The sequence below is a fragment of the Galeopterus variegatus genome, unplaced genomic scaffold, assembly GCF_000696425.1.
Source record: "Galeopterus variegatus unplaced genomic scaffold, G_variegatus-3.0.2 Scaffold614, whole genome shotgun sequence".
NCBI classification, from domain to species: domain Eukaryota; kingdom Metazoa; phylum Chordata; class Mammalia; order Dermoptera; family Cynocephalidae; genus Galeopterus; species Galeopterus variegatus.
The window spans coordinates 522842-532751 of NW_007726725.1; positions in this window are offsets into that span (position 1 = coordinate 522842).

Genomic DNA, 9910 nt, shown 5'->3' on the forward strand with positions numbered 1-9910 from the left:
ATGAGGCGTTGGCCATGTGGAAAGTGGTGGCCTTCTTGTGGCCATGCTCTGGCCAAGAGGCCTCGGTGCTTTTCAAAGACATCTTGTAACTTTGAATGCCCTTGGGGAATGAAAGGTATAGCAAACTTTTTTCCCAACAGAACTGAATATTTTGATTTGAAGTTACAATTCAGTTCTATGTTCACTGATTCGGGCAGGTTTATTGCAAGCCATTGGAGATTTAACGGTGGGCAGACAGTCGTCCTCAGAGTGTTTTATGTAAAATATAAATTCATGTTACAGGGCTCAGTGGTGCTGACCAGGTTTAACGAGGACGGGTGTTGTGTCTGAGTCACCGGCCAGTGCAGCTGGGGGTGGGGTGGTATCAAGGATGAAGGGATTGCCACCAGCACCTGCAGCCCTCCCACCTAGGCTTGGCTCGGGTCATGAGAAGGTGCAGAGAAGCAGGCCCCGGTCCCTGAGGGCACCACAGCATTTTGCCACCCCTGGCTGCCACAAGAACCACCTGCTCCAAAGCATGTGTCTCCGTGAGGAGTGTAGACGAAGCAGTGCAGCAGAGCCGAAGGACGTGCCTGTGTGGGCCACGCGGCTGTGTAAGCACAGGTGCTCTCAGAAGGAGGGCGTCTATGGGTGCTCACAGCCCTCGCCGTAGACACAGGAAACCAGGCAGGGCCCTTGAGGGGCAGCTCCTGCTGGTTTCCTTGGCCTCTATTATCCTTTCAGACTGTCCCCAAAGCTCACGACGCTTGTGCCTCTCGAAGGATCAGAACAACAGCTCTGCCAGACAGGCAGGCATGGGGAAATGAATGTCATACCCAGCAAGGCCCAGCTCTTGGAGGAGTGCCACGTGCAGCCCTGCTGGCTGCAGGGAGCCTCAGCAGGCCTGGCCTGGGACCTCAAACACAGGGGACATACCATCTGCCTTCTGGGTCCTTGTCCCAGCACAAGGTCAGGAAATCAAAACAGGATGAGAGACATGCCCTCCAGGCAGTCCCCTGCAGGAAGCTCTTTCGCAAGGCCAGCACTCTTTGGGAAACATTTCTTCCCAACAGAAATGAGATTCACAAGTTTCACAAGTCTTACGATTCCATGAGGAACAGTGTGAAATGACATAGTTAAAGATTCTAATAAGCTTCAAGATGTCAGAAGCACCAATAGTCCTTGTCCTGGTTGCCTCTGAGTTCCAAGGGTATGACGAGGGTTGTCAAGGGTTGTGTCCTGTCTGGAGCAGTTGGACCTGGAGCAGAGTTCTATCTGCAGAAAGTTCTTATAGTCCTGGTTTTCTCTGGTCTCAACATTTAGATTTTCCTATGTCCAAAGTGGGTACAAAGATCAGGACGCCCAGTTAGTAGTCGGAAAAAAACAGCTTGTCGTTAGGCAGCATGTGGACCGGGGGCTCCCTCGTGTCCCTGGCAGGTACATTCCTCACTATGTTCTGTGCACTTGCGTAAGATTTTCACGAAGTGAGAACCACATTTCAGTGGTCTCTTGGTATGATGTTCACTGGACACTTGTCACTTGATGAGCTGCTCCTCTGCCTTTTGAGGACCTTCTGTCTTGGTCAGGTGTTTAAGAGTGATGCTTGGTCTCTGCAGAGGGGCAGCCGGCTCCTGCCTGTCCTGTGTCCCTGGCCAGCCGCCGGGCAGGTGCTGTTTGCGTCTGGCCTGCCCCATCACTGTGCCTGTGCTAGGCGGTTCCTTCACCACCGTGTTCATCCTGCCCTGTAGCGTGAAAATGTCAGGCAAGAAAATACGCTAGCAAGATGTGTTTATTTTTATAATATGTAATAACTGTCAGTACCCATCTATATTAACAGAATCAATCATTCTTAGGTTTTTTTGGAGGGCTTGTACAAATTTGTGAAGACAAATGTTAACCTCTAGTTCTGAATAAAGAGTTTTTGAAAATGGGTTGTGGCTGACATTTGTGTCAGATAGGACAATTTTTCACTGTCTCGGCTGCTCTGACCTTTCTGGAAATGGCTACATGTCCTCGTGCCTGGGTCTCAGATGTTTGCACTGTGTGTTCTTCAGGATTGGCCTAGCAAATGGGTTGTTTCCAAAAACTGCTGCAGTGAAGACCCCTCTTCATTTGAGGGACACGTGTGACACCCATTGGGTAGGCACCCTGGCTGGGTGAAGGGTCCAGGACCTTCCTAGAACAGGAAGGAGCTCTCCTAGAATGTGGGGTTCTCTCGACTCGCAGGCTTCTCCCGCCTGGCCTCTGCCCAGATGGGCCCCAGCACCTTGTGCTTTCAGTAGGGTGAGCCGTGTGGGGACAGTCGCCCCCATGGCCACTGTGGCTCTGGGCAGAGGGACAGACAGTCCCAAGATTTCAGCACTCTCGGATGCTCCAGGAGCACAGTTGTGGATTCCACTGTTGTCTGATGAGGCTCAGCCCCCGCCAGAGTCGAGCCCGGTGTCACAGGTGTTTAATCCCCATAGTCACGATCCAGCCTGACCCACAGAGGAGGGAAAGGGGTGCAGAAGGAGGTGTGCCCACGGGGTCCCCTCGGCCATGTATGCAAGCGGAGCTCAAACCTTCCTTACAGTGGACCTCCCCCTTGCCAGGGGCATGGTTGTGTGAATTCTGACACACTCACACTGTCCACAGTCCACTGTGTCACTGTTCTCCAGAATGCTTGCTGGTGCCCCTTGCACTCAGTGCCCCCTTCCAGCCCCGAGCCACCACTGGTCTGCTTTTTGCCCCTGTAGTTCTGCCTTTCCCTCGAGTCTGGCTTTTTTCCTGTAGAACGATGCATGTGAGACTCTCCCGTGGTGCCGTGTGCACCAGTGGTTGGTTTGTTCCTTTTATTGCTGGGCAGTAAAGTGCCCACAGTTTACCCACTCACCAGTTGATGGAGGTTTGAATTGTTTCAAATTTGGGGCATTTATGAGAAAAAGCCACTGCAGACATTCATATATAGATTTTTGTGTGGATATCTGTTTTCGCTTCTCTTGGATAAATACCTAGGAGTAGCATGTCTGGGTCAAATAGTAGCTGTATGTTTAACTTTATAAAAAACAAAACGAGGGCCGGCCCGGTGGCGCACTGCTACAGTGCGCCGCTTGGGAGCACGGCGGCGCTCCCGCCGAGGGTTCGGATCCCACATACAGACCAGCCGCTCACTGGCTGAGCGAGGTGCGGGAGCAACACCGAGGGTTGCGATCCCGTTGCCGGTCCCGGTCCGGTACGGGTGCGACACTGAGGGTTGCGATCCGTTGCCAGTCACGAAAAAAGACAAAAAAAAGGAAAAAAATAAATAAATAAAAAAAAAATGAAATGGCTACCTCACCAGAGAAGATATACAGATGGCAAATAAGCCTATGAAAAGATATTCAACATCATACATCATTAGGGAATTGAAAATTAAAATAACAAGGAAGTACCACTATACACCTACTAGAGGACTAAAATCCAGAACAGCAACCATACCAAGTGCTGGCAAGAATGTGGAGCAACATGAGCTCTAACTCACTGGTGACTAACTCGCCCCCACAGACATGCATAGCAGACAGCACAGCTACTTTGGAAGACATTTGGCAGTTTCTTACAAAATTAAACACACTCTTACCACCCAGCCACTGCACTCCTTGATATTTAGCAAAGGAGTTTAAAACATGTCCCCACGAAAACCTGCACACAGATGTTCAAAGCAGCTTTATTCATAATTGCCAAAACTTGGAAGCCACCACAATGTCCCTCAGTGCATGAACAGATAAACAAGGTGTGGCACATTCAGACAATGGATATTATTCGGTGCTAAAAAGAAATGAGCTGTCAAGCCACAAAAAGACATAGAAGAGACTTCAATGCACATTTCTAAGTAAAAGAAGCCAGTTGGAAAAGGCTAAAAGGCTGGCCACTTAGCTCAGCTGGTTAGAGCACGGTGTTATAACACCAAGGCCAACGGTTTGGATCCCCACATGGCCAGCTGCTAAAAAAAAAAAAAAAGACTACATACTATATAATTTTAACTATATGACATTCTGTAAAAGACAAAACTATGGAGACAGTAAAAAAATCAGTGGTTGCCAGGAGTTGGGGGAGGTAGGGATGAGTGGGTGGAGCACAGAGGATGTTTAGGGCAGTGGAATACTCTGTATGATACTATAATGGTGGATACATGTCATTATACACTTGTCTGAACACACAGAATGCACAAGATCACTATGGTCTGAATTATGTCCCCTCCAAAATCCAGGTGTTGAAACTTAATGGTTAATATGATGGCATTAGGAGGCTGGGCCTTCAAGAGGTGATTAAGGGCTCCTCCTTCATGAACAGGATTAAGGCCCTTATAAAAGAGGCTTCTCACAGCGTTCACCTAACTTGCCCTCTGCCTTCTGCCATGTGAGGACACAGTGCTCCTCCCCTCTGGAGGATGCAGCAATGAGGCACCATCTTGGAAGCAGAGACTGGACTGTCACCAGACCTGCTGGCACCTTGATTTTGGACTTCCCAATCTCCAGAACTGTGAGAAAAAAAAATTCTGTTCTTTATATATTACTCAGTCTGCTATGATGTTATAGCAGCACAAGCAGACTAAGACAGAAATTGGTACCAGAGGAGTGGGGTGTTGCTATAATAAATACCTAAAAATGTGGAAGTGGCTTTGGAGCTGGGTAAGGGGTAGAGGCTGAAACAGTTTTGAAGTGAATGCTGGAAAAAGCCTAGATTGCTGTGGATGAAGAGCAGTGTTAAGGGTGATTCTGGTGAGAGCTCAGAAGAGGAGAGCTGTAGGGAAAGTCTGAGTCTTTTTTGGAGATTAAGTGGTCTTGACAGTGGAGACTATTCTGATGAGGTGCCAGATGGAAATGAGGAACAAGGTATTGGAAACTGGAGGAAAGGCCATCTTTGTTATGAAGTGGCAAAGACCTTGGCTGAATTGTGTCCACATCCTCAGACTTTGTGGAAGGCAGAATTTAAGGGTAATGAACTAGGATATCTGGTGGGAGAAATGTCTAAGCAGCAGTGTGTTCAGGGTGCTGCATGGCTTCTCTTAACCTCTTACAGTAAAATGCGAGAAGAACAAAAAGACAGAATTTATCATCAAAGGGGAAGCAGAATGTAAAGATTTGGAAAATTCTCAGTTTGGCCAAGAAAAGAATAAAAAAGTGTTTTCAGGAGCGAGTACAAAGGGTATGGGAAAGAGGATGTTTGATAAAGAGTTTGTGGGTAAAAGGAAGCCAGGTGCTGCTCATCAAGACAGTGGGCAAATGACCCTCAAGGCACTTCAGAGATCTTTGAGGCTTCTGGGCTCCTCTCAGGCCCAGAGTGCCAAGGTCTTGAGGGCAGAACAGTTTCAAGGGAGGGGCTGGGGCGCCCTTGAGACCTCAGGGCTTGCTGCCCAGGTCACCTCAAGTTTCTGATCCATGCACTCCACGTTCCAATGCAGCGCTCCTCTGCTGTCACAGCTGTGGCTCATGCAGGCCCAGCTGCAGCTCAGGCCACCACTCTGGAGGGTACAAGCAGTAAACCATGGGGGTGTCCACGTGGTGCTAACTTTGCAGGTGTGCTGAGTGCAGGAGCTGTGGGGCCTGGCCACATCCACCTAGATTTCAAAGGATGCCTCGGAGAGCCTTGGGGCTCAGGTGGAGAACTGCCACAATGGCAGGGCCACCACAGAGAGCCTCCATAGGGCAATGCCCGGTGGAGTCATGGGAGCAGGCTGTCCTGAGACCCCAGGCCTGTGAGCCACCAGCATGCAACACCAGCCTGGGAGAGCCACAGGCTGACTCCAGCCTGTGAGAGCTATGACGTGGGAGAGTCATGGGGTGGGGCCACCAGGAGAGTCATGGGGTGGGGCCACCAGGAGCCTTGGGGACCAAATCCCCAGCCCCAGTGTCTTGAGAAGGTGGGACATGAAGTCAAAGAAGATTATTCTCAAGGCTCATGTTTTTTTTTTTTTTTTTTGTCTTTTTTCCATGTCCGGCAACGGATCGCAACCCTCAGTGTTGCCCCCGTACCAGACCGGGGACTGGCAACGGGATTGCAACCCTCGGTGTTGCTCCCGCGCCTCGCTCAGCCAGTGAGCGGGAACCGGTCTGTATGTGGGATCCGAACCCTCGGGCGGGAGCGCCGCCGCGCTTCCCAAGCGGCGCACTATCCAGTGCGCCACCGGGCCGGCCCTCAAGGCTCATGTTTTAATGTTTGCCTTGTTGGGTTTTGGACTTACTTATGAACTGTTCCTTCTTTCTTCTTGCCTGTTTCTCCTTTTTAGAACAGTAATATCTGTTCTATCCCTGTTCCACCTTTGTATTTCGGGAGCACGTGACTTCTTTGATTTGTGAACACACGTTCACAGTTGGAGGGAAATTTGCCTCAGGATGAATCTTGAGTCTCATATCTGGTTCAGATGAGACTGAACTTTATCTAGAGTTTTGAGTTGGTGCTGGAATGAGTTAAGGCTTTTAGGGCTATTGGGATGGAGTGAATGTACTTTGCGTGTGAGGAGGACAGGAATTTGGGGGGGGGGTAGGGTGTACTGTGACGGTTTGAATGTATCTCCTCCAAAGTTCTGGTGTTGAAACCTAATGGACAGTGTGATAGACTAAGAGGTTGGGCCTTTAAGAGGTCATTAGGCCATGAGGGATCCTCCCTCGTGAATGGGATGAAGGCCCTTGTAGAAGAGGCTTCCGGCAGCGTTCACCTTGATTGTCCTCTGCCTTCTGCCGCACGAGGACACAGCGCTCCTCCCCTGCAGTGGACACAGCAGTAAGGCACCATCTTGGAAGCAGAGAGCAGCCCTTGCCAGACACCGAACCTTCTAGCACATTGACCTTGGACTTCCAGCCTCTAGAACTGTGAGAAATAAATTTCTCTTCTTTATAAATTACCCAGTCTGTGGTACTCTGTTGTAGCAGCACAAAATGAACCAAGAGTGAACTCCGGCATAAACCATGGACTCTGGCAATAACGATGTGTCACCGCAGGTTCATCGAAGGTACAAATGTCTCACTGTGGTCAAGACTCTGATAATAAGGAAGGCTGAGCGTGTGTGGGGAGGGGCACTGTCTGCTTTCTGCTCAGTTCTGCTGTGAACTTAAAATTGCTCTAAAAAGTTAGGTCTACTAATAAAACAAAGTAAAACAAAAACAAAAAAACCATGCCTGCCAAACTGTTTACAATGGCTGTGCCATCTTGTATGCCCACCACCACCAAGGACCAGGACCATGAGGCTCACGAGTGCTGCAGGTGTGCTTTCTTGCAGTTCAGGACATTTTTTTGGTTTAGTTTGATTTTTTTTTTTTTTTTTTTTTCTAGTAGGATTAACAGAAACAACTTCCTTTAGCAGATCTCTTTGGTTATTCTAAACCCCGTTAGCTGACTACCCGCGTTTTGGTGACACTGCTTTTCTAGAAGCTAATGACGTTTTGTAGACATTCTCCACTAACTTTAATCAATGCAAATTGATGATCAATTATAAAATAACAATCGCCACTGCCCATCAAGTGCCTCTGTCAGGCCAGGCTCCTAGGGGCCCTGGTGTGTGTCCTTCACTGTCTGCAATTCTGACACAGGGCAGCCTGTGTGCCCCAGGGGACGGCAGCACAGGGACCAGGTCCTGGCAGCTGATGGGTCCTCTGCACAGGTCACACGGCAGGGGGCGTGCTGTCACACCCGCTACACTCACACAGCCCATCAGCTGGGAGTGGGCACCTGCAGTGGCCCCTACGGTGCCTATCTCCATAACTTGTGTCCCTGCTGTAGAACGTCTGGAACGTATTGGATGTTCACTTGATGTATGTGTAGAGTCTGCTGTTTTTTTTTTTTCCATCCCAGGCCACAGGCTCCCCAGCTGGAGGAAGTGCTAAGTCCAGGGCCCCTCACAAGTCACTGCCTGGAAGCAGGACACAAGTGGTCTCTGGGTTCTGCAAAGTTGGTTCCCTGCGGCCTCCACTGGCAGCTTTTTAACTTTTCATGACTTTGAACAAGTGACACTTGCCTGCCAGCCTCTTGTCTGGAAAGCCAGCTGGGATCTTCTCATCTTTCCCTCATTGCACAGGGTGTGGTGATGGGTGCCTGCCAGGCTGCTGCATCGGTGACCTCCGGTCACTAGCGCCCACAGCACTGCACACCAGCTGCTCTCAGCCTCTCTGGTCTTGGGGACCCTTCAGATTCTTAAAAACTATCAAGGACCCAAAAGGCTTTTGTTGTGGGCTTAAGGAAGACATTTAAAAATATTAACTAATTGAAAAATAACAAATCCATTACTTGTTAACATATATAAAATTTTAAGTGAAAAATAGCTATATTTTCCAAAATGAAAAAAATAGTATATGTTTAGATCAATTAAAGTTTTAAAACTGGGGCCAGCCCGGTGGCGCACTGCTACAGTGCGCCGCTTGGGAGCGTGGCGGCGCTCTCGCCGAGGGTTCGGATCCCACATATAGACTGGCTGCTCACTGGCTGAGCGAGGTGCGGGCGTGACACCGAGGGTTGCGATCCCGTTGCCAGTCCCGGTCCAGTACGGGCGCGACACTGAGGGTTGCGATCCGTTGCCGGTCACTAAAAAAGACAAAAAAGGAAAAAAAAAAGTTTTAAAACTGAAGCATCATAATAGTGTAAAGATGAAAACTAAATACAACAATGTCCACCAACACCACAACAGATACATAAGTTGCAGACTTCATCCATCAGAATGTCATACAGGAGTTGCAATGAACACGTGAGAGCTACCTGTACCAACATGAGTAAATTTTAAAAATGTTGAATGAAAAAATACTTTTCACTTCTAGACTTTTTAGGAAAAACTGATAAACACATAAATTTTATGTCTACATACATAGACAGTAAATTACCAAGCTGCGTGGGGATGGCTACCCAGATCCTGGGTCATGGGACCTGAGAGACGAGAGATGGGCGCAGGGGAGAGGGTGGGGACAGGGAGGGCGGGGTGCAGTGACTCTGTATCCACGCTTTTTAAATTTCTTAAAACTGTCAAAGAAGATTGGAGGGAACCAAGACACTGCTTCACATTTTTGCAAATACCTCGTCTGGCTTCATGGAGGACAATCTGGTCAGGCAGTTCAGTCTGGTCCACTGCCCTCATCAACTTCTGGAAAACTCCACTGGATGCTTGGGAGAGTGGGGTGGAAAGGCCAACGTCCTGGTGTGTTGACACCCCCGGCAGCCCTGGGAACCTGCTCTAAGACCTCAGCTCTGTGCAGCTTTAAGCAAATCCCACGAAACTTCTCCCTCCGGTGGGGCAGTTGGCTGGTGCTGCCCAGGCCTTCTCACGCTGCTTGCCTTAATTCAAATTAACTCAAAATAACATGAAGCTGATCCTTTCCTAGCTCCAGTGTCATAAGACTAACTTCTACCTTTTTCAACCTTGTGACTACTTTCTTTACATCTCAGGTCCTGGAATCTTGTTCACAGAATAATGAATATCAGAAGGGCTGGATTTCTGCGGGCTTACAAGTGGTGGCTCCATCTGACCAAGCTCCAGGTCTATATGGGACCATGTGGCTGACCGCCACACCAGACCTGCCTTCCTAGGCATGTGGAATCTGGCTCCTGTGCCTGGGGTCCCCGCAGAGCTAAGCCTCAGGATATTTTTCCGGGTGGACTCTGGCTCCTGTCCCTGAGAGTCTCTGCACAGCTGATCCTCAGGGACACTTTTCTCGGTGGCCTCTGGCTCCTGTCTCTGGGGGTCCCCGCGCAGGCTATCCTCAGGACACTATTCTGGGTGGACTCTGCCTCCTGTGCCTGGGGTCTCCGCGGAACTGAGGACAGCGACGGGGTGGGCTCATGGCCGCAGGTCCCGAGCGCCCAGCGGAAACCCGCCCGCGCTCCCTGGCGCCGCCGCCAGGGGCCGCCGCCGCACCCCCATGACACAGCAACAATAGGGGCCGCTCTGGCCGGTCCTCCGCGCGGCCCGCACTTCCGCCGGAAGGGATCGCCA